A 2,712-nucleotide genomic window follows, 5' to 3' on the forward strand; every position below is an offset into this window, starting at 1 on the left:
ATTTTTAAATACTTCCTATTAACCTATAATCGTTTCAAAATAAAAATGTAAAATAATTCAGCCCTGAAAAAAGCCATGTTATCTTTTCAACTGTACCTATTTATCAAACCCCACAAACTCATACCAGGTGCTCATTTATACCAGGTTTTGAAATATTATTTTGCCTTATTAATTGTCAAGAACATTTTTTTTTTCTTTTTACTATCAGACAAATCCAGAGTATGGGGCATTCTACAACAAAATGGGTCTGAACTGTTAACAAATATCAAAGGCACAAAAGACAAGAAAATGCAAGATTGTTCCAGTATCTTAAATCTTGCAGAACAGAGACTTGACAATCAAATACAATGTGTGCATTTTTATTAAGAACATCCTTAAACATATTTTTGGTATAATTTGGAAAATTTGAATGTAGACTCTATTAGGTGTGATATCTATGTTACATTTTGTTGTTGTTGTTGTTTTAAGATTTTATTAATTTATTTGACAGAGAGAGCACAAGCAGGGGGAGCAGGAGAGGGAGAAGCCGTCTCCCCACTGAGCAGGGAGCCCAATGTGGGGCTCGATACCAGGACTCTGGGATCATGACCTGAACTGAAGGCAGATGCTTAACTGACTGAGCCACCCAGGCACCCCTCTATGTTACATTTTGGAGATATGACAATGTTATTGTAATTATGTGGGAGAATATCCTTGTTCTCAGATGATTTATGCTTAAGTATTTAGGAGTAAAACATCACGAGGTCTGCAACTTACTTTCAAATGGTTCAGCAAGACACACACAAAGGAAAAACACACACACACACAAACACACAAAGAAAACAAATATGTCAAAATGTTAACAATTGGTGAGTGTAGGTGAAGAATATATAGGTGTTCACTGTAGTACTCAACTTCTCTGGAGGTTAAAAAGTGTTATCTGTTATTTGCCTGATTATGGTAATAGTATATTTCCAAATTTTAACTCTCCTGACATTATATATGTAATATACCATACAATTCCACTCCTGTGTGGAATTTAAGAAACAAACCAACAAAGAAAAAGAGACAAAACAAGAAACAGACTCTTAACTATAGAAAACAAACTGATGGTGAAAGGATAGGACAGTTTTCAGTTTGACTGTAATTACCACATTGCCTTCAACAAACTGTAGACTGGTCATTCTTCCATCTGGGTGTTGGAGAATGCCCGTATTCACATACCTCCATCAACAGAAAATTTATCAATCATTTTAATCACTTTTTTTTTAAATCAATTTAAGGCAGTTCATAAAGAAAGCAGTTCTCTTAAATGTGTATTACGAAGTGAAAGAACCAATCTGAAAAGGCTACATACTGTATGGTTCTAAAAATAGGATATCTGCAAAAGGCAAAACTAAGGAGACAGGGAAAAGATCAGTGGTTCCCAGGGGTTAGTGGATGGGGAGGACTGAATAGGCAGAGCACAGAGGATTTTTAGGGCAGTGAAACTATTCTCTAGGATACTGTAATGGTGGACAGGTCATTATACATTTGTCAAAACCCACAGAATGTACAACACCAAGAGGGAACCCTAATGCCAACTATGAACTTTGGGTGATTATGATGTGTCAATGTAGGTTCATCAATTTTTTAAGAATTATTTATTTATTTGAGAGCCAGAGAGAGAGTACGAGCAGGAGGAAGGGGCAGAGGCAGAGGGAGAAGCAGACTCCCCTCTAAGCAGGGAGCCCGATGCAGGACTCAATCCCAGGACCCAGGGATCATGACCTGAGCTGAAGGCAGCTTAACCGACGGAGCCACCCAGGCACCCGTAGGTTCATCAGTTTTAACAAATGTAGCGCTCCAGGGAAAGCACTGATAATCAGAGAGGCTATGCATGTGTGTTGGCAGCGGGTGGTCCCTGAGAACTCGCTGTATCTTTCACTTAATTTTGCTTTGAACCTAAAGCTGCTCTAAATAGTCTACTAAAAAAAAAAAAAAAAGCAGTTCTTGGTTTCAGTGGCATAACCCTCCTTACTTCTGAGAATCAGCATTCCCTTTTTATGTTCATTGGCCAATTATAATTTTTTGAATTGAGTAATCAACTCCTTTGCCCGTTTTTCTTTCTTTCTAAGATTTTATTTTTCAGTAATCTTGACACCCAACATGCGGCTCGAACTCAGAACCCCTGAGATCAAGAGTCGCAGGCTCCACTGACTGAGCCAGCCAGGCCCCCCTGCCCATTTTCCTAACGGAATTTTTTCTTTAGCAGAAGACAGGTCTTAAGACGGGATTGTCCTTACCGGTTACTCTGGTATATGTTTGCAGAAGACTTGCCTTTTATTTATTCATTAAAGCTGTTTTTATATTAAGAAAATTAACCTATCATATGGGTACTATAGACCAAATGTTTGTGTCTCCCCCCAGTCTAATCTCTCATGTGATGGTATTAGGAGGTGGGGCCTTAAGTCATGAGACTGGAGCCCTTGTGAATGGGATTCGTGCCCTCATCTGAGACCCCAGAGAGCTCGCTTGCGCCTACCTCCATGTGAGGTTATAGCTAGAAGATGGCCTTCTATGAACCAGGAAGCAGGCCCTCACCACACCGCCAATCTGTCACCTTGATCTTGGACTTCCTAGATTGCACAACTGTGAAAAAAAAAAAATGTGTTGTTTATAGGCTACCTAGTCTGTATTTTGTTATAGCGGCCCAAATGGACTAAGGCAATGGAACTAACCGCCCCCCCCCCC

This window comes from Leptonychotes weddellii, chromosome X (genome assembly GCF_054177405.1).
Source record: "Leptonychotes weddellii isolate Sample4059 chromosome X, ASM5417740v2, whole genome shotgun sequence".
Lineage (NCBI taxonomy): Eukaryota > Metazoa > Chordata > Mammalia > Carnivora > Phocidae > Leptonychotes > Leptonychotes weddellii.